General features: G+C 46.2%; 2 pseudogenes; both read right to left on the bottom strand.

Annotated features, from left to right (window-relative positions):
• Positions 1–15,349: 15,349 nt before the first annotated feature.
• Positions 15,350–16,187, bottom strand: LOC123075084 (ribosomal protein S7, mitochondrial-like; annotated as a pseudogene).
• A 4,407-nt stretch (positions 16,188–20,594) lies between these two features.
• LOC123075082 (ribosomal protein S3, mitochondrial-like) lies at positions 20,595–24,081 on the bottom strand (annotated as a pseudogene).
• Positions 24,082–24,984: the final 903 nt, after the last annotated feature.

The raw sequence follows: 24,984 nt of genomic DNA, 5'->3' as shown, positions 1-24,984 counted from the left end.
CATACTGGGCGCACCCCCCTACCTCGTGGGCACCTCGTGCGCTCTCCAGACTCCGTTTTCTTGCACGATACGTATTTTGGTCGGTAAAAATTCATTATATAATCTCCCGAAGGTTTTGACTCCTCTATCACGCAAATATCCTCTGTTTTCGTTTCGAGCTGTCCTGCTGCAGATTAGAGCAACATGTCATGCCAGGATTCTGAAGGAGAAAGCTATGTGGCTGATTACCTTGCAAATCCTAAGTTCTATGGAGATGTGGAGCATTGTGGTTGGACTACAGAAGAAGAAGAGGACTGTGAACCCAAGAGGAGGGAGGAGACGAGCTCAGACGAAGATGAAGTCCCATTACCTCAACCTGGGGACATGCATGTGGAGTTCAAAAAGTCAAGCCTCCCTGATAGAGCAAAGAAACTTAAGATCGAGATTATCCCTTTTCGTCTCTTGCAGGAAAACAAGCAGGAACTATGCAAAAAGATATTAAGCCTGGAGCTGGAGATTGATGACCTGAGGGATCAAAATTCTGTCCTCAAGCGCAAATTAAGGATGAAGCATACGCCATCAACTAAACCTTCCTCACCAACAAAGGAGACCTAATCACATGGGTATGGGCACTCCCCTTGGCAACTGCCAAGCTTGGGGGAGGTGCCCCGGTATCGTATCACCATCACACTCCTATCTTTACCATTTTTCTTAGTTCAATCCTATTAGTAGTATCTTGATCTAGTAGAATAAAGTTTATGGCATGATCTAGTTTTGTGTTTTGCTTTATGATCTCTCTATGTAATCGAGTTCGTGAGCTATATAATAAAGATTAGTGTTGAGTCAAGGGCTTGATTATCTTGCTATGATCTTGAGTGAATAAAAGAAAAGAGAAAAATAATAAAAAGAAATAAAGAGATCATATTGATCTTATTGAGAGTAATGAGCTCACATAGAAAGAGTATGATGATTAAAAATTGTTGGGAGTTGGCAAACATAGCTTTGGTCATCGTTGCAATTAATAGTAATAAAGAAAGAGAGGTTTCACATATAAATATACTATCTTGGACATCTTTTATGATTGGGAGCACTCATTAAAATATGACATGCTAAAGAGTTGATGTTGGACAAGGAAGACAACGTAATGGGTTATGTTTTCTTATATCTGAGATAAAGTATATTGTCATGGATCATCCAACATGTTGAGCTTGTCTTTCCCCCTCATGCTAGCCAAATTCTTTGCACCAAGTAGAGATACTACTTGTGCTTCCAAAAACCCTTAAACCAGTTTTGCCATGAGAGTCCACCATATCTACCTATGGATTGAGTAAGATCCTTCAAGTAAGTTGTCATCGGTGCAAGCAATAAAAATTGCTCTCTAAATATGTATGATTGATTGGTGTGGAGGAAATAAGCTTTATACGATCTTGTGATGTGGAAGAAATAAAAGCGAGGGACTGCATAATAAAGGTTCATATCACAAGTGGTAGTATAAAGTGACGTTCTTTCGCATTAAGATTTTGTGCATCCAACCCTGAAAGCGCATGGCAACCTCTGCTTCCCTCTGCGAAGGGCCTATCTTTTATTATTATCTTCTACCTTATGCAAGAGTCATGGTGATCTTCACCTTTCCTTTTAACATTTTATTCTTTGGCAAGCACAGTATGTTGGAAAGATCCTGATACATATATCTAATTGGATATGGGTTAGCATGAATTATTATTGTTGACATTACCCCTGAGGTAAAAGGTTGGGAGGCGAAATTATAAGCCCCTATCTTTCTCTGTGTCCGATTAAAACTCCGTAACCACAAGTATTGCGTGAGTGTTAGCAATTATGAAAGACTAAATGATAGTTGAGTATGTGGACTTACTAGGAAGCTCGGACATAGACTCTTTCTGATGTTATGATAAATTGCAATTGCTTCAATGACTAAGATTATAGTTTGTTAGTTCTCAATAAAGTTTCTGATTCGTACTTTGCATTGTGAATAGATTATTACTTGAGCATAAGAAATCATATGAAAATATCCATATATGTTGCTGTCATGAGAACAATCATGATGCCCCCATGTCCGTATTTTATTTTATCGACACCTCTACCACTAAACATGTGGACATATTTATCGTTATCGGCTTCCGCTTGAGGACAAGCGAAGTCTAAGCTTGGGGGAGTTGATACGTCCATTTTGCATCATGCTTTTATATCAATATTTATTGCATTATGGGCTGTTATTACACGTTATGTCACAATAATTATGCCTATTCTCTCTTATTTTACAAGGTTTACATAAGGAGGGAGAATGCCGGCAGCTGGAATTCTGGGCTGGAAAAGGAGCAAATATTAGAGACCTATTCTGCACAACTCCAAAATTCCTGAAACTCCATGAAAGTTATTTTTGGAAATAATAAAAAATACTGAGCGGAAGAAATACGTCAGGGGGGGCACCACCTATCCACGGGGGTGGGGGCGCGCCCTACCCCCCAGGGCGCGCCCCTGCCTCGTGGGCCCCCTGTTGGCTCTCCGGTGGCCATCTTCTGCTATATGAAGTCTTTCGTCCAGGAAAAAATCATAAGCAACCTTTCGGGACGAGACTCCGCCGCCACGAGGCGAAACCAATCTAGGGCTCCGGCAGAGCTGTTCTGCCAGGGACACTTCCCTCTGGGAGGGGGAAATCATCGCCATCGTCATCACCAACGCTCTTCTCATCGGGAGAGGGTAATCTCCATCAACATCTTCACCAGCACCATCTCCTCTCAAACCCTAGTTCATCTCTTGTATCCAATTCTTGTCTCCAAGTCCGGGATTGGTACGTGTAGGTTGCTAGTAGTGTAGATTACTCCTTGTAGTTGAAGCTAGTTGGTTTATTTGGTGGAAGATCATATGTTCAGATCCTTTATGCATATTAATACCCCTCTGATTATGAACATGAATATGCTTGTGAGTAGTTACGTTTGTTCCTAAGGACATGGGAGAAGTCTTGCTATTAGTAGTCATGTGAATTAGGTATTCGTTCGATATTTTGATGAGATGTATGTTGTCTATCCTCTAGTGGTGTTATGTGAACGTCGACTACATAACACTTCACCATTATTTGGGCCTAGAGGAAGGCATTGGGAAGTAATAAGTAGATGATGGGTTGCTAGAGTGACAGAAGCTTAAACCCTAGTTTATGCGTTGCTTCGTAAGGGACTGATTTGGATCCATATGTTTCATGCTATGGTTAGTTTTACCTTAATACTTTTGTTGTAGTTGCGGATGCTTGCAATAGAGGTTAATCATGAGTGGGATGCTTGTTCAAGTAAGAACAGCACCCAAGCACCGGTCCACCCACATATCAAATTATCAAAGTACCGAACGCGAATCATATGAACGTGATGAAAACTAGCTTGACGATAATTCCCATGTGTCCTTGGGAGCGCTTTTCTCTATGTAAGAGTTTGTCCAGGCTTGTCCTTTGCTACAAAAAGGATTGGGCCACCTTGTGCACTTTATTTACTTTTGTTACTTGTTGCTCGTTACAAATTATCCTATCACAAAACTATCTGTTACCTATTATTTCAGTGCTTGCAGAGAATACCTTCCTGAAAACCGCTTATCATTTCCTTCTGCTACTCGTTGGGTTCGACACTCTTACTTATCGAAAGGACTACGATAGATCCCCTATACGTGTGGGTCATCAGGTAGTTTTTCCCATGGATTTCCTGTAAACATCTGAACAACTCAGTATCTTCTACCTTTATTGCAGACGGAAAATATGGTCATTTGCATGAAGAACAGAAAGTAGCCCGAAGTAATCATCATACCTCGTTCTTCAATCTTTTCATGGCTGCTTCATTGTCCTTGGCCTTGATCAACACGTATGTCGGTGTCAAAACCGGCGGATCTCGTGTAGGGGGTCCCGAACTGTGCGTCTAAGGCGGATGGTAATAGGAGGCGGGGGACACGATGTTTACCCAGGTTCGGGCCCTCTCGATGGAGGTAATACCCTACTTCCTGCTTGATTGATCTTGATGATATGACTATTACAAGAGTTGATCTACCACGAGATCGTAGAGGCTAAACCCTAGAAGCTAGCCTATGGTATGATTGTTGTTGTCCTACGGACTAAACCCTCCGGTTTATATAGACACCGGAGGGGGCTAGGGTTACACGGAGTCGGTTACAAAGGAGGAGATCTACATATCCATATTGCCAAGCTTGCCTTCCACGCCAAGGAGAATCCCATCCGGACACGGGACGAAGTCTTCGATCTTGTATCTTCATAGTCCAATAGTCCGGCTAAAGTATATAGTCCGGCTGTCCGAGGACCCCCTAATCCAGGACTCCCTCAGTAGACCCCGAACCAGGCTTCAATGACGATGAGTCCGGCGCGCAGATTGTCTTCGGCATTGCAAGGCGGGTTCTTCTCCAAATTCTGAGTACCTGTTGAGTAATGTCCGGCTTCTCATAAATGTTGCACTCCTTGGCTTCTGTGCCTAATAATGGCTATCTTCCACATGTCGAGCGAATGCGAGATGCCAAGGCATTTTTACATTTGCCACCCTAGCCATGTGAGTAAACCGTCTATTAAAGAGACGGGGATTCTTAGATCCAGATCACACCATCCTCCCACAGCGAGTATCCATCCGAGCGCGCCTGGAAAAATCCATTCCAACATGGCCGGCCATCGCAGCTCCTCCTCTCGCTCCCGTATCCCTAAGCCCAGCGATTTTAAGAATTGTTCTGTCCCTCACAGCCAATTAGTAGAGTTACGGACCCAGGGATTTCTCCCTCCAGCGTATATGGTTCCCGTTCGAGCCGGGCTCGCCACCTATAATGGCGGGGAGCAAGCGGAGAGCTTCCCCAACCCATCCAAGGGGGAGCGGGTATGCCTTGTCCCTTATTTACTAAGGAGACTTGGATTTCCAATCCATCCGTTCCTCCGTGGGCTCCTAGAGTTCTACGGCCTCTAGTTGCATAACTTTACCCTTGCTTCCATACTACACATCGCTGGATACGTCGCCCTTTGTGAGCTGTTTCTAGGCTACGAAGCTCATTTCGAGCTATGGCAGAGCCTATTCTGCCTCGTGCCCCGTACACAGAAGGGGTCAATATATCAAGTGGGCGGAGCCGAAATATGGCGCATCGCCGGTACCGGATACCTGTCCGGTACCCCGAAGAAGACGTCCGAAGACTGGCCTTCGGAGTGGTTTTATATGGACGATGTCCCCCTTCCAGATCCTATTCGGATGGGCCTTCCTGAGTTCGACAACGCCCCTTTGAAGAAACGCCGCAGCTGGCGCCCTCGGAGCCCCTTGGAGGAAGATAACGAGGAAGTCCTTTACCTGATGGGCCGGATAGAGATGCTGGCCAAATCAGGATTGACAATAACCGAGGTTATGTCCATATGTATAATGCGGGGGGTGCAGCCACTTCAATAGCGGGGACAACCCATGTGGCACTTCAATGGAGAAGACGACGCCACCCGCTGCGTTCGTAAAGGTTCGGACTCTGTCGCTGCCCTAGCGAAGATACTATCCGATTTGTATAAAGGAGAAGAAGAGGAGTTCGCCCCGTATTAAGCCACGGGATGGATTCTCCATGTACAACCCCCCAAGCTGGGTGAGCTGCTACTTTCTACTCCAGTCCTTTCCGCATTCTTTGTCATAACTATTTACCTTGTTATTTCATAACAAGAAATGCGAAAAGCCGTGAGGGAGGTCCACAGCCCGTCTCCACAACCAGAGGACCCTGACCGGGCCCTCGACCCCGGACTCGAAGAAGATCCGGACACATTTGTGGAGCTCATCGACAGAACGTTCTATCAGTTGAGCTGTGACGGTACCTTGGTGGCCATCATAGCCGATTATCCGGGACTGCTCCCCACATCGCATGTAAGTAAAACCGGAGCCCTAACTTCCAAGAAGGATCCCTTTTTCTGCACTTCACCTACCGCACACATATGGTGTTTTACAGGGAAGGCCCTCGGGACGCCATGCCGAACCCGCAGTGACTCGTCAACAAGGGGCACCAAAACCGGGTAGGCTTAAAAGGAAGGCGGTCAGGACTGAGACGTCGTCGCAGAGGTACGAAAGAGAACCCTGCTCCGTGGTGGTCGTCTTCTAAAATATAATAATGCCCTTGTTTCCTAGTAGGAAAAACGCTCGCCGGACTATATCCGGAGAGGTTCCGGTCACGCCTCCACCAGTCGGGCTCCAGAGCTGGACATAGAGGCGGACGCTAACATGGGGCCAACGCCGGATGTTCCTCCTACAGAGGATGCGGATAGGCTATCCACCACAAATTCCGAAGTGGAGAGCACCATGAATCACAGGCGTCGCCGGGCCGTACTCCGTGACGCTTGTTTCTCCCAAGAGTTGTTCGATGCCTTCAACTCAGGAGACGCGTACATCCGAGCTGCTCAAAATGGTCTTGCCAGAGCCACGGACCAGTATGTAAAAGATATACGGGTAAGGAAATCTAATAATTATGTATATCAGTAGCCCCTGAGACTTGAAACAGTTGGCACAACTGATTTAAGGATCATTGTTTGCATAGGTTCTTTCGGAGAAGAATACCCAGTTGTCTCTAGAGCTGGAGGAGTGCAAAGCCCAGCTTCAGGCCGCAGTTGCCGCGATGAAGGAGTCCGAGAAGGCCCCATCTGGTAACACTTGTTTTTATTGCAAAGAATGTCATGTACCAGGTAGTATGCGGCATGCGTGCAAATCTAACAATAGATTATGCAGATGGTCCCGGAGTGAATCCGGATGAGCAACATGCTCTACGACAGCTAAAGGCTGGTGAGCGCGTGCTTACGCAATTTAGGCGGGAGAAAAACGATCTCCAAGACGCCAATATCTAGTTGGGCGTGGAACTGAAAGATGTTCGAGCCCAGCTTCCTGACTCCGTCAAGGAGAATAAGAGGCTTCGACGCGGCATTTTCAGTAAGTGCTTGAATGAACTTTTAAAGAGTTCGGCGAAGAAACCTGCTAACAGAGTTATGTCTGAAGGTATACTAACAGGTAGTCCCGCGGAGGAGATGCCCGGGTCTGCGGGTGATCTTCTTCCAGAGCTCTTACAACTGCACAAACAAGTTCGGCAGGTGATGCAGGGCATTGCCCAAGCCTTGTGGCCATCCGCCTCCCTGCCAGGAGGCATGGGGGAGCTTGTAGAGAAGCTCAAGGGAGCGCGGCGGCGCTTCCGATTATGGAAGATATTGGCCTGCCGACAAGGCGCGAGGGAAGCCTGGGCCATGGTGAAGACGCGATATACCAAGGCTGACCCGAACCACATGGCCGAGGTTGGACCTGTGGGGTCCGATGGGAAAGAGATCCCCGTCAGTTTCGTGTATGACCAAGTAGAATTAGCCGCAAAGTATTCTCAACAGGATTGTAGGCTAGACAGCCTGTTGGATGGTATAGAAGAAGAATTTAGTCAGTCTAAGTGACTGTGTACTTCAAGTGACATGTATTGTCCCTAGCCGGATTGTAAATCATTTGTCATGGCGGACCTTTTCGCTTCGACCTCTGGACCCGACAGTCCGGAGTGTATCCGAATACCCGCTCAGTTATGTAAAAACCGGGGTACGCGTGGAAACCAGGCGTAGGGGTCATAAGTGCTTGAATAGACAAGTACCCAACTAGCTATGTTATATTACATGGGTAGTAAGAAACATCTTCCAGGGAGAATAGTTCCGTTAAGGGTTCCTTTCCCTGGGTACGCATGCCCTAATGTGCATGTCCGAGCTGCGAAAAGAGACGCAGGATATAAACATCTGGGGGCATGTATTTACAATAAGTAAAGGTCATCATTTGTTTGCCGACTGAGTATACCCTTAAGAACGCTAGCTTTCAGCTTCACCCAGTCTGAGGTACACATCCGGCTGACCCGGCAGTAACAATCGTAGAGGTGCTCCCCTTATGCCCTAGCCGAATTAACGGGAATGTAGGGCATAAACACAAGAGCCAGGCAACCCGGCTTGGCCAAAACTTAAGTCATATCGATGCATATAATGGCGAAAAAGGGTCCATGTGGAAGAATAACACATGTGTGGGGCATAGAGCCTGGAAGATAGTTATATTAAGCTTCTGTATAAGAAGCCCCCAGGTATCATGAGCGCAGCTAGCGCGTCAAGATTGTGTAGTCAAGACACATTTTAGCCTTTTAAGGCCTTGAAGAAAAAAGGGGAAGAAAGAAAGAAAGAAAAGACAGATAACACATATACAAAAAAATTGACAGAGGTAAGGAGACGAACACCGAGTCCCGCGCTAGGCGTAGAACCTTCGGAGCCTGGCTGCGTTCCATGGGTTTGGCTCGAGTCGATTGTCCTATGCATCCCGCAGACGGTACACTCCACCGGTCAGAACTTGGTCAATAACGAAGGGACCTTCCCATTTGGGCTTGAGCTTGTTCTTTTTCTTCTCTGGTAGACGTAGAATGAGTTCGCCAACATTATAAGTTTTGGCCCGTACTTCTCTGCTTTGATACCTTCGAGCCTGTTGCTGATAGAATGCGGAACGGGCTTTTGCCACGCCGCGCTCCTCCTCCAGGGCGTCCAAACTGTCCTGCCAATCAAGCTCGGCTTCTTTCTCTTCATACATGCGCACTCTAGGTGACTCATGAATTATGTCGCAGGGCAATACCGCCTCTGCGCCGTACACCATAAAAAACGGTGTGTATCCGGTAGTGCGATTCGGCGTGGTCCGCAGCCCCCATAGTACAGAGTCGAGCTCCTCTACCCAGTGCGTATCGGATTCCTTCAAGGATCGCGCTAATCTGGGTTTAATGCCGCTCATGATGAGACCGTTTGCTTGTTCGACTTGGCCGTTAGTTTGCGGGAGATAGACAGAAGCATAATCGAGATTGATGCCCATGTTGTTGCACCAAAGTTTTACCTCGTCGGCTGTAAAGTTCGAGCCGTTATCGGTGATGATGCCGTGGGGGACGTCATAACGGTGTACAACCCCGGATATGAAGTCTATCACTGGTCCAGATTCGGCCGTTTTAACAGGTTTGGCTTCTATCCATTTGGTGAATTTATCCACCATGACCAATAAGTATTTTTTCTTATGGCTTCCCCCTTTGAGGGGTCCTACCATATCAAGCCCCCAGACCGCAAAGGGCCAAGTAATAGGGATTGTTTGGAGAGCGGTAGGCGGCATATGGCTTTGGTTTGCAAAAAGCTGGCAACCAACGCAACATTGAACGAGGTCCTGTGCGTCTGCTCGGGCCGTCGGCCAGTAGAAACCTGTACGGAAGGCCTTGCTTACAAGGGCCCGAGCTGCGGTGTGGCGGCCGCCAAGTCCAGCATGAATTTCTGCCAAAAGTTGCCGCCCTTCTTCTTCGGAGATGCACCTTTGAAGGACTCCGGTAGCGCCTTTCTTATAAAGTTCTCCCTCGTGGACCTTGTAGGCTTTAGACCGCCGCACAATGCAGCGCGCCTCGTTTGGGTCTTCGAGTAGTTCCTGCCTAGTTAGGTAGGCCAGGAATGGTTCTGTCCACGGGGCGATGACAGCCATTATTACGTGGGCGGAAGGTGTTATTTCGGTGGCAGAGCCTCCGATTACGTCAGAGTGTTCGGTATCTGTTATTGTGGCCGGGTCCGGACTATTATTACCGGTCTCCCCTTCCCATACCACGGATGGCTTAAACAGCCTTTCCAAGAAGATGTTAGGTGGGACAGGGTCGCGCTTAGCGCCGATGCGGGCGAGGATATCCGCCGCCTAATTGTTTTCCTGAGCCACATGGTGGAATTCAAGCCCCTCGAACCGAGCTGACATTTTGAGAACGGCGTTGCGATAAGCCGCCATTTTTGGATCCTTGGCGTCGAAGTCTCCATTTATTTGAGATATTGCGAGGTTCGAGTCCCCACACACCTCTAGGCATTGAATGCCCATGGAGACTGCCATCCGGAGAGCATGTAACAGGGCTTCACATTCTGCCGCGTTGTTGGAGTCTGTGTATAGTATTTGGAGTACGTATTGGAATGTATCTCTGGTGGGGGACGTCAGGACGACGCCAGCCCCCAGACCAGCCAGCATTTTAGAGCCGTCAAAGTGCATGATCCAATTGGAGTACGCGCCGTACTCTTTAGGGAGTTCGGCTCCTGTCCATTCGGCGACGAAATCAGCCAGGACTTGTGACTTAATGGCTCGTCGTGGTATGTATATTATGTCGAACGGGAGGAGCTCAATAGCCCATTTAGCAATCTGGCCCGTGGCCTCGCGGTTGTTTATTATGTCGTTGAGTGGCACTTCAGAGGCCACCGTAATTGAACACTCTTGAAAGTAGTGTCGTAGTTTCCGGGATGCCATGAAGACAGCATATGCTATCTTTGGATAATGTGGGTACCGTGATTTGCATGGAGTGAGGACAGTGGATACATAGTATACCGGCTTTTGAAGCGGCAACTTATGTCCGTCCATCTCTCGTTCGATGACGAGCACTGCGCTTACAACTTGGTGTGTTGCCGCTATATATAGCAGCATTGGTTCGCCGACGTTAGGTGCGGCCAAGATTGGGTTCGTGGCCAAAACGGCTTTTATTTCATCTAATCCGTACGTGGCCGCATCCGTCCACTCGAACTGTTCGGTGCGTCGCAGAAGGTGATAAAGGGGTAGTGCCTTTTCTCCTAATCGGGAGATAAAGCGGCTTAAGGCAGCCACGCATCCAGTTAGTTTCTGGATTTGCTTGAGGTCTGTTGGGATAGCCAACTGTGACAGAGCTCGGATTTTAGCCGGGTTTGCTTCAATTCCTCTATTAGAGACGATGAAGCCTAAGAGCTTTCCGGCGGGCACGCCGAAGACGCATTTTTCTGGATTGAGCTTGAACGTGAGCCTCAAGTCATCTATTAAGGATTCGACATGTCTGGTTTTAATGACCACATCGTTTACGTATGCCTCCACTGTTTTGCCAATCTGTGTCTCCAAGCATGTCTGAATCATGTGTTGATAGGTTGCACCAGCGTTTTTGAGCCCGAAAGGCATGGTGTTAAAACAGAAGGGGTCGTATGGAGTGATAAATGTCGTTGCGTCTTGATCGGACTCCGCCATCTTAATTTGATGGTATCCGGAGTATGCTTCGAGGAAACACAATGAGTCGTGTCTTGCAGTAGCGTCGATAATTTGATCGATGCGAGGGAGGGGGGAGGGATCCTTTGGGCAAGCCTTATTAAGGTCCTTGAAGTCGACGCATAGGCGCCAGGATTTGTCCTTCTTTGGTACCATCACCGGGTTTGCTAGCCAGTCCGGATGTTTTATTTCTCGAATGAAACCAGCCTCCAGTAACTTGGCTAGCTCCTCTCCCATGGCTTGTTGCTTAGGCTCAGAGAAGCGCCGAAGAGTTTGCTTGACCGGCTTGAATCCCTTTAGGATGTTAAGGCTATGCTCGGCCAGACTGCGTGGGATTCATGGCATGTCAGAAGGATGCTAGGCGAAGATGTCCCAATTCTCGCGCAAGAACTCCCGTAGTGCGGCGTCTACTGTGGGGTTTAACTGTGCCCCGATGGATGCCGTTTTTGTAGGGTCTGTTGGATGGACTTGGAATTTGACTATTTCATCCGCTGGTTTAAAAGAGGTGGACTTGGATCTTTTATCGAGTATCACGTCGTCCCTGTCCACTGTGGAGCGCAACGCAGTTAATTCCTTGGCCGCGAGGGCTTCGGATAACACCTCGAGGGCCAGTGTGGCTGTTTTATTTTCGGCGCAGAGTGATATGTCCGGATCACTAGCTAGAGTGATGATTCCATTGGGCCCGGGCATTTTGAGCTTCATGTACCCATAATGGGGTATGGCTTGGAAGATCGTGAATGCCTCCCGCCCTAGAAGAGCGTGGTATCCGCTGCTGAACGGGGCCACTTGGAATGTGATTTCTTCGGACCTATAATTCTCCGGCGTGCCGAATACCACATCTAGTGTGATTTTCCCAGCGCATCATGCGTCCCGACTAGGGATGATTCCTCTGAAGGTCGTGCTGCTTTGCTCAATGCGGTTTCTGTCTATTTCCATTTTTTGAAGAGTCTCCTCATAGATGAGGTTTAATCCGCTGCCGCCGTCCATGAGCACTTTAGTAAGCCGGAAGCCGTCCACAATTGGACTAAGGATCAAGGCGGCTGGTGCGTGGGCTGTTCGGAATTTAGGTTCGTCACTGGCATTGAAGGTGATAGCCGTGTCGCTCCATGGATTTATTGTTGCTACGTGGCAGACTTCGGCAAGGCTGCGGAGTGCTCGCTTACGCCTATAATTTGAGGCGAAGGTCTCGAAGACTGTCAATAATGTATTGTTGTTCTCCACGGGATGGTGCTCTGCGGTATTGTTGATGAGGATATCCTCACCGCTCTTGGCCACCTGCCGGAGTACCCAACATGCTCTAAGGCTGTGTGTTGGTATGGTATCCGCTGTACTGTGAATTTTGCATGGCCCGTTGAGCCATCCCTCCAATACGGTTCCACGCCCTGTAGTGGGCTTTTGTTTCTTTGTAATTGGATCGGGTGATTTATGGGAGTACACCCTTTTAATTCGGACCGGGGGGTTTAGTGAGAGCCGGAGGATCCCAAAATTCTGTTTGGGTTTTCCAGGCGCTTTCCATCGCACAGTACTTCTGTACTATGGCCGCCAAGTCAGCGAAGTGTGCTATGTCACGACGACTTATGGCGTTGAGGATTCCCTTGTCCGTGCAATTTTTGCAAAAGAATGAAATTGCGTCTTCCTCGCGACAGTCCTTGACCTTGCTCGTTACAAGGAGGAATCTGGCCCAATAGTGATGTACTGTTTCTTGGGGATCTTCTCTAATGTGGGAAAGATCACTTATATCTGGGTGGGTGGGTAGATTTAGGTCCGAACCTTGACCCGATCTGAGACCCAGGAGCGGCGGAGTGTCCGATCTTGAAAGTTCGTGCTCCGGTTTGTTGCCCAATAGGTCCGGCCCGCTGTCTGATTCTAGGTTCAGAGCTTGGGCCATGTCCTCCCGTAGACGTGTATCCGGCTTAGAGAGCTCGGGAATCCGGACATAGCTTGTCCTCAACATAGAGGAAGAATCGCTGCGTTGCTCCTCTACCACCGCTATCTGATGGGTGATCGGTGGAGAGTTAATCTCCCTTTGGTCTGGTGTAAGCCCGATCCGATCATAGTCCGTAGCGACTCCCAAGGCAGCGATGCGATCCAACAGCTCGTTCAAAGAAGAGAGCTCCATTGGATCCATCTGCTCGGCGAATTCCGAGCCGACGTGGAGACTGTTTTTGATGACCCGAGAAGTCATCGTCGGCGCAGCGGCCGAATGGGCGGTCATGACGAAGCCGCCTAGTCGGTGAGCTTGGCCTACAGCAGGGCTCCCCCAGAGGTGATGTCGTCCTTGACAACGAAACGAGCCATCCAGCCTTATGATGACGGCACAGTGGAACTCTCAATGAAAGCACCAATGTCGGTGTCAAAACCGGCGGATCTCGGGTAGGGGGTCCCGAACTATGCGTCTAAGGCGGATGGTAACAGGAGGCGGGGGACATGATGTTTACCCAGGTTCGGGCCCTCTCGATGGAGGTAATACCCTACTTCCTGCTTGATTGATCTTGATGATATGACTATTACAAGAGTTGATCTACCACGAGATCGTAGAGGCTAAACCCTAGAAGCTAGCCTATGGTATGATTGTTGTTGTCCTACGGACTAAACCCTCCGGTTTATATAGACACCGGAGGGGGCTAGGGTTACACAGAGTCGGTTACAAGGGAGGAGATCTACATATCCGTATTGCCAAGCTTGCCTTCCACGGCAAGGAGAATCCCATCCGGACACGGGACGAAGTCTTCGATCTTGTATCTTCATAGTCCAACAGTCCGGCTAAAGTATATAGTCCGGCTGTCCGAGGACCCCCTAATCCAGGACTCCCTCAACGTATATTTTACCAACATCAGGATTTGTCCTTAAAATGGGATCGATAAGAATTGATGATCAGAATCATACAACATAGAATGGAAGAACAAAGGAAGGAAGTCAGGTACCTTAGAGCAAGACAAAGGTAGAATGGAAGAACAGCCTAAAAGTGGGGGGCCAGACAGAAACTGTCTCACTCAAACTGGCATTTGAAAATGCTACCCGCCCTTCCCCTATTTCTGCATTTCATTCTTCTATTCCTTCTGCTTGCTTTTCTAGTTAAGCTGCTCATAAACTAGATCCATAAAACTCACTCAGCTACTATCTTCTTTCTATAATTGGTCTCTAAGTCCAAGTAATCGATAAAGTATAATCCTCTTCCCAGCTCCGCCACCTCCTTTCTACCGAGTATGCTCTACTTGAAAGAACATATTTATCAATAAATAAGTGCATTACTATATTCACAGCTACTAACTAAGCCTAATTTCCAATATGTCATATGTATCACTTCGATGTTGTGGGATCACTGGCTTCTTGCTCAACGGATTTCGCTTCTGCACTTGACTTGAGAAGGGCGAAGCCTTCATGACCGGTATCGGTATCTGTTCAACAAGTCAGTACTTATGCGGCACTGAACAAAGGGTGAGATCGATGAAATGCAATACATGTTTGAATATTTCCTATCTTCTTCCAGCCATCAAACTTGTTCAATTCGTTTTCTTGAGATCTGTGGAATAGTGATATCATACTTGAATCCACATTCCCAGTATTTGAGGAAGAAGTAGAATCTTAGTCCTTTCGAATTTCTAAGTTGGGAATTTGATATCGACTAAATAAAGAAACTCGATTTCACTATGATATGACCACTGAACCCTTTGATGCAACATTTCTTGTTTCCAGAAGATCTCGGATGGTTTCTGAAGCTTCCATGATCTTGTAAAAGAAAGAAACCCTTTCTATAACTCATGAAGACATGGACCAAAAGACTAAGAAACTGCACAATCTATTGATTGACTGAAAAACTCAAGCTGAGTAACTTGCTTGAATGATCGCTCCGGCTCTGGGCCGTCTGATCTTTGGGATACAGAATAGGGGATCGCTTGCCAACCGTTCGTTAGGACCAGTGAAAACCCAAGCTTGGTGAAGGCGAAGTTTAGTTTGGAGATCTAACAATTCCTTATGTCGTGCATCCTCGATTGATGCAGCCTCAGATGCTTCAATTATAGATTTGAGTATTGAGCGAAAGGTTACACCACCTATAGGTTCTGTATTACAGGCCAATCCTACTCCACTAGTACCAATAGGCGGCATAGGGGAAAAAGCACAACACCTAGGAATAGGAATCAACAACACAAAAACTTTCTGAGAAATTACCCAGCAAGAAAACGTATGCGCATGGGCGCAACGGATTTCGCTCCCATGCGCACATCCCTTGCTTGTTCTTTCGGACTAGCACTCTTCCCCTCTCTTTGAAGTAGATTTCTCAGCTCCACGAGTCAAACGAAATAAGGCGGAAGGCCCACTACTTCTTCAATCATGGCTTATTGGTTTGATTGATCCCCCTTTCGTATTCATTCGACCTGAGGTGAGGTTGGAACAAGAGTTTTCATAAAAAGAATGGTTCTTTTATGCAATTATGAACGGGCAGGCCTCTTGTGGATTCCTCCAACTCTATGAATGAAGGGGGAGTATGAGGAAGGCCGATTTTCTTTCTATATGAAGATGAAAAAAGGATCCGGGTCAAACATTTCTTACTTTTGTTGAGTATGACTGAATGAGGAAGAGTTCCTTATGTGGTATCACTTTACCACCATCTGAAATGCGCGAAACTCTGATTGGTGGAAGCCAGTCCATGAAGATTCTCCCTTCTCTTACGTGAAATTCCCCTCTTTCGGTAAGCATCCAGTATCTCAGCAAATGAACATTTCTCTAAGCTTATCATGTAGCTTATACGTCGTTTGAAAGCTGCTCCAAGGATCCAACAAATAGCTAAGGTTTGTTGACGATCCCTGGCTACAATCCTAGAAACATCATAAATAGTACCTGCGACTCCTACTTTGACCACTTCTCATATTGGCTTTATATTATCTACGGCGTCAACCATAAGTTTTATTACATCGCGTTCAGTTCGAGCTAGGCGGTGAAAAGTTTTATAAACAATAGCACGAACTCTCGTTCTTTTACCATCGATCATGCAAAAGTTTGCCAATTTCTTGATCAATTCTTTTTGCTCACCATCAAAGTCCCCCATATAGCTGAGAATTTCCGAGCAACTAGAAGCCGCTTTCGATGACGAGGCCGATAAATTGATATTACGCGATCGTTACTGTCCATCTTTTTCAGCTCTGCTCCCGAAAAGAGAAAGGAAAGGAGACTGGTCTTGACGTCGGCGTTGGTTTTTCCAATGAAAAACAAGAACATTCTTTCACGAACTTCCATGACAAAATGCTAGTTGTCTTGTAGCGCATACACTGGAGCGTTTGTCCCATCGACGAAGGCCACTATGCGCGTTTTCTGAAGAGCAACATTCTCTTATAACCAAACATCGCAAAGACAGAAAGGAGTATCCTGAACGTAAGGCCAATGGCTAGCATACTTCGCTGAACACTCACGGTATTCAGCTAAAGCTGGATGCATATTATATTATATTATATTATATTATATTATATTATATTATATTATATTATATTATATCTTGCCTTGGTAGAGTGAAACTTTAAACCCAACACAAGCAACTCTCCCGGTTTAGCGATATTGATGGGTTCGAGCCTCATTCCACTAGCCCTAAAAGCATTCTAAATATATAAAAGAGGGGGAATGGATTCTACAAGAAAAGGCGGGCAAAGGTAGTTCAGGGGTCAATTCTTGGAGCATAGCTCATTTCTAAGTCCCCAACCCATCTCGTGCTCGTGCTGTACGCGATCGAATCTTGCGGCCGGATAGAGCAATGGAATCACCGAGTCGTATGAAAAGAGGGCTCTTCTTTTTAATCCTAACACAAAGGCTAGCTCCCCTGGGGGTTGTCATATTACAATCATTTGTATTACTTTCCTACCAATCCTAAACTAGCTATGACCCTTATAGCGAGCCTCGCTTTACCGTTTCAGATAGAAACATATGGCGCTCCTAAAGTCGATTGGATACTTTCTTTTTTATTGAATTAAGCTAAGCCGTGAACTTTCTCACGTGAAGAACTCCTTCTTATGAGCTCATGGACTTGATCAATGCTAGTTCACGTTCACGTCATATTAGGAAATTAGTTCATTAATTCGTTTATTTGCCAACGAAGAAGCCTTGCGCTACTCGGAAAGTACTGACTAGAGGGGGCGTGTGGATCCACAGTCCTAGCCATTCTCACAACGGGATAATAAAGCGAACAAAGACCATGAGAAGAGATTACAACATCCAGAACGAAGCCTGTCAAGCCAACCTTCCCTCACTGCGAAAATGCAACATCCGGCGTACTCATTGGCTTTGACCTCAGATTCATTACTTGCTAGAGAAGTAGTTTACATAACTGTCACAGCTCCAATGCAATAATCTTGTTAATCAGCAAAGTAGCTAGCCTAAATAAGGAGTTTACAATCGCTTGACTATAAAGTAAAGAGCGGCTAATGGGAGATTGCTTGAGTAGGCTCAGTAAGGGATTACCCGCGGGCAGGGTGAAAGAGCTTTCATTAATAGTATGAACTGGTGGATCAGCAAGATAGCTAGAGCTCCTTAAAGGAAAGCAAAATCCAATTATATATTATATCAAACTATAAAGCAAAGATGAGGAAGCTGCGCCTTGACTCACTCGAATTAGAGGAAAAGGGGGCTATGCAGCAGTAACAACTTTTCTTTCAATAGTAAGTAGGAAATGTGAATAAGAGAAGGGTAGAAGAAGCGATCCGCGCATTTCCTTATTTCACAACGGATTTGACTCGTTAGAGAAATCATTTCTTAGGTATGCTACATTCTTTGAAGAAAGAGTAGGTTCTGCTATTTAAGACTTAGAGGAAGTGATTTCCGGGAACTAGCAGACCAAGCCAATCAACAAGGAAAGCCTGTCAAGCAAGGAAGCCACCAAGCAAACCTTTAATAAGCATCTCTAGTGCAGTCACTTCTCTATAGAAAGAAAAAACCTGCAGTCAAGACTAGTCACATTAGTGAAACAAGTGATTCGCTGACATTCAATTCAAATAGAAAGAGTAGTCACAGCTGCGACAAGTTGCTCTAAGAGGAAGGAGTTGACTTACTTTCAATTCCTAATACAGCAAGAGCGGATTTTTTTTCATGTAGCATTTCTACCCCTATAGGATTTCCCATCTTAACCGAGAATGGGTGCCCACCTTGTACGTACCGAGAATGGGTGCAGCCCACCCCATCTAAAGTAGCCTGAAATTCGTTCCTCTACAATCCAGAGCAGTCCGAACATGTACCGCGATCTGGACGGACAAAGAATGCCGTACACTTGAGTGACCCCCTTTTCTGTGACCACCACCAAATTCAAAATAAGAGGTGAGATCACTCTGAAAAAATCCTTTGTAGCTCTTAAAATATGGGCCAACCTCTCCATTAATATTGATACTCACTGCACCTCCTTCTACCTCTTGTTTAATCCAACCTCTCCACTTCTCACTAAAGAAAACCCTTTTTAAGCAAAACCTCTTGTAGAAAATCCCAATTCACCCTGTCATATGCTTTTTCAAAGTCTAGCTTTAGTATGACCCCCTCTTGTTTAGTCCTCCTAAGCTCATGAAACACCTCATGGATAGTAACCACCCCATCTAAAATATTTCCGTTTTTCATAAATGTCGTCTGGCTCTTACTCACCACCTTATCTGCAACTCTCTCAAGCCTATTTGTCAGTACTTTAGTCACAATTTGTTAACAAACATAATATAAACATATTGGCCGATATTGCTTGATAGTTGCAGCATCTTTCGTTTTAGGAATCAGAGTAACCACCCCATAATTAAGTCTTCTAAGTTGCAACTCCTCAGCATGCGGGCTATCAAGCATTCTTTTGACCATATCTTTAACCATCTCCCAAAAATGTTTCTAAAAGATTACTGGTAAGCCATCTGGGCCAGGAGCTGTATTGGTTTTCATCTCTTTAACTACTAACTCTATTTCCTCCATAGTGAAAGGCTTAGTCAACTCTTCATTGTCTAGTTCTGATAGCATGTGCTCTATTGACCAAGGGGCTTCCACCAAGAGATATGTCCCCCCTGTCCTCTGAACCAAATAGTCTCTTATAGTAACTAGAAATGTGTTCTTGCAACTCTTTCTCATCTTGTATAACATTTCCTTCATGTTCCAAAGAAGCAATATTACATTTTATGTGTCTTCCATTGGCAGCACTATGGAAGAATGAAGTATTTGCATCTCCCTCAAGTAACCACTGACAAACTGACTGACAATGTGGACTGCATGAGCAATGTCAGGCCGGGTCACAGTGAGGTACACAAGGCTGCCTACAAGATGACGATAGCGAGTGGTATCCCTCAAGAGGAGTACCATCACTAGGGCGCAATTGGAGATGGAGCTCCATGGGTGTAGCGGCAGTGTGTGTATCAGTAAGACCTGAGCGTGAGATCAAATCCTGAGTATAGCGATGCTGAGAGAGATAGTAACCATCATTAGTTTGATCAACCTCAATTCCCAGAAAATAACTGAGAGAAAATCAATCTGACATCTTGAATTGCTCACTCAACTTTTTCTTCACAAAAGCAATGTACTTCTGATCATCTCCAGTGATCAACATATCATCAACATAGAGAAGAAGCAAGGTACGACCGCGGTCAGATGTATGAGTGAAAAGTGCAGGGTCATGCTCACTAGAAGAGAAGCCAGCAGCTTGAACCACAGAGCTGAACCGCTCAAACCAAGCACGAGGTGGTTGCTTTTTTCCCATAGAGGGCCTTTCGAAGGCGACAAACATGAACATCAGGAACTTCAATACCCAGAGGTGGCTGCATATAGAAAAAACTCATGAAGATCACCATGAAGGAAAGCATTTTTGACATCCATTTGAGAGATTTGCCAAGATCGAGCTGCAGCCACAGCAATCAGAGTACGAACAGAAATTGAAACAACACAACCGTACTATCTATTTACGATAATTTGATTGCTGACAACACGACAACATCACGCTTCTCTTTCTTATTCTTATTTATATAACTGTCACTTTACCGGGCCGGAAAGTGACACCGTCACGTCTCAGGGTCGTATGCCTCGAACAAGAAGGGTCGTCGTACAATTTCGGCGATTACAAAAAAGAAGGAGGCGAGCTCCCTATCCCTCTTTGTCTTTCCACTTCCCTCGTTCAGGAACAAACACTTCGCCAAATTCTTTTGAGTCCCGGCCCACTTTTTCCCCACTAACCAATTATGTTACGACCACTGAACAAACTTGGTTGACGAACATGGTTTATGCGCCGCTAATCTAGCGGCTTGTCGAGAATTTGACAAACTCACACCATCCATTTGAAATGGGATTTGTCCCGTGGACACACGAGCAATCCAACCCGTCGGATTTCCTTTTCCTCTTCCCATTCGAACTTCTGCGGGTTTCCCCGTAATAGGAAGATCTACGAGAACTCTTACCCATATCTTACAATTTCTTCGGAATTGTCCGCTCATAGCACGATGGAATTGTCCGATTGTAGCCCGACGCGCTGCTTCAATGGCTCGATATGAAAGACGGCCAACTCTACAACTTTTGGTGCCATATCTTCCAAAACCAAGTTGTGTACCATCCGGTTCGCGACCCCTACTACATCTGCATTTAAAATATTTACTATATTTCATACGTTTCGGATATAGCACGTCCCTTCTTATTTTGACTATATGAGATCCGCACTTCGACACCTGAAATTCCATTACGAGTAGATACTTCCACAGGAGCATAATTGATTTTCTGGTTAAATACATTACAAGATGTTTTTCCATACTTTCCGCATTCAGTTCTAGCTATTTCCGCACCCCCTAATCGACCAGAACAACAAATACGTATACCCTCCACCCCTTTTGGCATTATTAATGGAATATCCTTCACTATTTTACTAAAAATGGAACGAAATGAGATTGGTTGTTCCTCAGTTGAAAAGAGATGTCTTGAGCAATCAGAGAAGCACTTTGATAAACAGATTTGATCTTTACCGACTCAATTAAGGTATTAGTGTTTGTTCTATTAGACAAAAAAGATCGCATTTTTTGCACTTCGTTCAAATAAGAGTTGTACCCGTACGGAATTATCCTCTTTCTCAGTATGATCTCTATCATCATCTCTATTCCCTTTATTAATTTTCCTATCCTACCTAGGTCTATGAATTTCTCTATCAATTCCATTACCTTATCCTTACCCATGAGGTTCCTACATCTGATCCTAAATTGAGCTAGGAGTTGTTTCCGGGCATACTCAAAAAAAGGGTTATTATACACCCCAACCCCATCCCTTGGAAAAAATAAGGTAGCACCGAAGAAAGGAAAGAGCAATATGGCGGTTTTTGTTGTTCCCGCGAAGCGAAGATCATTCGCTTGGCGAATGAAGTGGATCAACCTCTTTTTGGCTCGGGCCAAACACTTTTTCTCGCTAGTAGAGCTTTCTAAAAAAAAGCGATGCGAGAGCGTATTCTCTTATCTAAGCTTCCTCCCTTCGCTCCCCCCATCATAGATGGTTCAGCCACACCCGGTGCCACGAAATGATTGAGAACTAGGACGGGGTCGAAATGCATTTTATTCTTAGTATTAAAAAAGTATTGCATGACCGAATAATTCAAGGAGGGGCGCACAGCGGGGAGGGTCCTTTTTAGTAGATGACTCGTCGGGCCGTCAGAGCGGGACTTCTTTAGTAAAAATAACTTGATTCTATTCCTTTTTAGTAAGGAGGCGGCATTTCCCATAAGGAAAGGTATGTCATTTACAACCCCGGCGTATTGAGGCCGCTTGAAGGCCCCGCTCACCCGAAGTGATTTATCAAAATTCTTCTTTCTCGATGGTGATCGGGCATGGTATCCATAACGTTGCATCTTTTTCGGCCAAATCCGGATTTCGTTTTGCTTCTCCCAGTCGATCGACTCGACTCTTTTCACTGCCCCCTGGCCTCTCACTTCGTTTCGTTCTTCCTCTGTAACCTCGCTTGAATGAAGACACCCGATCGGCCCGACTTTCCCAAATGTCGGCCACTAGCCCTTTTCCTGTAGCACGGGTCTTGATTTCTTGTCTTTTTTTCGTTTTAGTCGTGGTGATCGCCCGGGAAGAAAGAAATGAATGAATGTCCTTTTGGGAAAATGTAGAATAATAGACCTACCGTGACGAAAGACAGGGGAGAGTTTCGTAGGTGGACATATCGAACTAAAATAAGATCTAAGATTGACATCTTGATACAATGATTTACCATAATAATAAATAGAGTCAATGGTGACAGAGCCATGGGAAGAGCCGCTTCTTTTTTGTGGCGGGGGCTTCCATTCACCAGCGCAGACTACATACATGTGCTCTCTGAACCATGCTAGATAGTCACCCATCACACGGCTCTCAAACCCAACCTGTGGTGGATCCCGGGGGACAAAGCAAAGTCGAAGCGCTTGATCCTTTGCCCCATACTTTGAGATCTTCCTCCCCGCCGATCAAGCAGCAACGCAGCTCGTGATAGGCTTAGCTTAAGCCGCTAATGTTCGGTTCGGATAAGTAAAGTCCCTTCGGTCAGTTCGCTCAGGTGGTCTTCCCTTATTTTCCCTAACGTTTAGAGTTGTTCTGGTTTGAGAAAGGAGCACCGCCAAGTCAACTAGGGGCGCCCTGAATGAATAAGAAATGGACAGCTGAGGTCAGGCTTGCATGAAAAAAGAAGATAATAAGTTAGATGTACACACCTGAGGTTGGTAAGAACTGAGGGACAATGCCCCCCTCACTGGGCCCATCAGCGAAAGCAACTGCTACTTAATCGTAGGTTTCCTTTCGTGCAAGGCCCCCGCTGCTGGAACAGGTGGTTGTCATTTTCAAGTAAACGCCCCGCCCCCTTTCTTTGCCCGCCGGCCGCCTAGCTCGTTATTCTTTGAGATCTGGATAGTCACGCTTCGGGGCGGGGGAAGCATGGATTCGATAGATCTATCGAATCCATGCTGCAAGCAGCAAGCGTAGGCTAAAAAGGCAATAGTCTAACGTTGGGGTAGGGCGCGCCAAAACAACCGGGGGCCCCTCCGGGGTCAGTACAAAAGTACTATATTCTTTCCACTTACTTTCATTGGCTAGCTGCCTTTTGTAGCGCGCGTACTCTGATCCTCTTCTACGAATCTACAACTCTCTTTACTGAGCGAGACTTCATCTATATCCCTCAAAGTGGATTTGGATTCCCATTTCTTCTTTGAATGACAGCTTCAACTAGGCTCCACCTTAGAGAGGGTTTTCGGTTTGAATCAAGATAGGGTCAGGGGCGCGTCGGAACGGTAGCTGCTTAGTCTCATCCGAGAGTCCAATCTCTTTGTACTGTGCTTGCTTTTGTGTCTTTGAATAAAAAAGAAAGAAGGGGTCGATTTAGGCTCCTTCCCTTCCACTGCATAGCTGCGCTATCAGGTACTACGAGCCCTCTGCCCCACGCATCTAACCAGCTCGCGTGGTTCACCGGTTCCACCGAAAACTCTCATTTGTTGAAGCGGAGCATAGTGTGGCGTCAAGCGAGAAAGGTCTCTTTTTTGGTTTATTCACTGATCTGAAATGAAACTTAGCACTTGTTTTTTTATTGGTTCCTGGGGCTAGGTGTTCGCAGAATCAGTCTATCCGAACCGCAGACGCACTTTTCAGATCAGTGACGGCCTCTCCAGCAGAGCTGGGCGTCGGGGCCCTGGATGCGCTAGCGATCGGCACATTAGGGGAGTACTTGCCCGGGTTTCTCGGCCTGGTATCCTTATCCTCGCGTTCATGATATCTACATTCAACTGTGCCCCGGAGACACGGTCGAAGCACGCCCGCCCCGTGTGTGTCTTTCACGACATGCTCTGGTCCCGGGTTTCTTCATGTGGTCTTCTAGCGTTAGAAGAAGTCGTGTCCGTCCCGGACATCTGCAACGTCCTCTCACGCCTTTTTTGGGGGGACAAACAAAGATCAGGAAAAGACGGACCGAACCCATTCGGTGACTTTCGCGGTCGCCCTCACTGAACCGACTTGGATCTGAACTACGATTCAGATCAAGTCTTACCGAAATTGGATTTCCTTTTCGTGCCATATGTCGCTTAGACTTTACTTTTTCCCCTTTTCGCCCTTTCCTCTATTTGTTCGATAGGGTCTTCATTTTATTTTAATTCTAAACCCATTGTCGTCCACAGTTTCCTTGTCGACGCGAAGGGGCCAGCAGCCCCCAAACCAAAGTCTGAGATCAGAACTCATACCGCGGTTGTGGCTTGAAGGCCGCATGCAAGTTCTTCAATATTTAGAGAGTATGTGTTAGTACAAGATCGCGCTATCAACTTATTTCATCTTCCTCGATGATTAGGAAAAAATTGTATCCCTTAGGAACCGTACATGCACCTTTGTTTGGATGTCGATCTAATATTGTTACAATACGAAATACTTGAAGGCCACACGCAATTGACTCACCTACATTTTATGCTCCCACCCTTTTGTAGAAAAGGCCTCTGCCTCTGGGGAAGTGCTCACATCAACTCCAATTTGGATGGAGCTTCTCGATGGGTTAGAGCGTTTGCGAACCAAAAAGGGGAAAAACCCATCCTCCAAAGTAGTGAAGTGAGCCAGTACAATAAGACAATAGGTCTCATGGGCCAAGCATGCTATCAGGCAGTGAGTGGGAATCAATCCTGAAAGAGAGAAGGTCTAGTGCTCTCAGAAAATATTTGATTCGCCGAAAATTGTCTTTATCAGACCAATCCATGTTCAGAAGCCTTCCATCAAAAGTCAATGGTCTAGGCCGCTTTCCTTGACTTTGAGTTGGATCTCATTCTTCTTCCCGGCACAAAAAGAGGGTAGACTTCATCCGAGACACATGGGTTCTTTTGCTTCCTTCAAAGAACTCGTCTTTGAGCCTCTAAAAAGAAGGGCATAGTATCCCAGCCACCTAGACCACCTAAAAGGAAGGAATTGGTCTTTAGCTTTGAGTGATCCAATCATTGGTGAATGGGTTCAGTAAGGTAGAAGGAAAGGGCCCCTCCCGACCTGGAAAA

This window comes from Triticum aestivum, chromosome 3D (genome assembly GCF_018294505.1).
Source record: "Triticum aestivum cultivar Chinese Spring chromosome 3D, IWGSC CS RefSeq v2.1, whole genome shotgun sequence".
Lineage (NCBI taxonomy): Eukaryota > Viridiplantae > Streptophyta > Magnoliopsida > Poales > Poaceae > Triticum > Triticum aestivum.
This window is presented reverse-complemented; position numbering and strand designations above follow the sequence as displayed.